Source organism: Brassica oleracea, chromosome C9 (assembly GCF_000695525.1).
Source record: "Brassica oleracea var. oleracea cultivar TO1000 chromosome C9, BOL, whole genome shotgun sequence".
Taxonomy (NCBI): domain Eukaryota; kingdom Viridiplantae; phylum Streptophyta; class Magnoliopsida; order Brassicales; family Brassicaceae; genus Brassica; species Brassica oleracea.
In genome coordinates, this window is record NC_027756.1 from 45,763,893 (window position 1) to 45,764,227 (window position 335).

The window sequence follows — 335 nt, forward strand, 5'->3', positions numbered from 1 at the left end:
GATTTATTTCCTAGATTCTGGTCAAACCTTGCTTATCTCGGACGACTTTCTCGTACGTCGTCTACCTGGACGACTTTCAACTAAGTCGTCTGGGTAAAGTTAAATATTTAAGTTTCTTTTTCGAATCGCAAACTAACCTGAGAAGACTTACAAATAAGTCGTCTAGCTTTAATAAAATATTGAAATTTTTGTTTTCCCTGAGTCGTCTAAGAAAAGTCAAATATCTGACACAATTCGGTCAAATGCAAAACTAACCCGTTTATCCTAGACGACTTACTGGTAAGTCGACTAGGGTTTTTTTTTTAACAAACAAAGCTGGACGACTTACTTGTAAG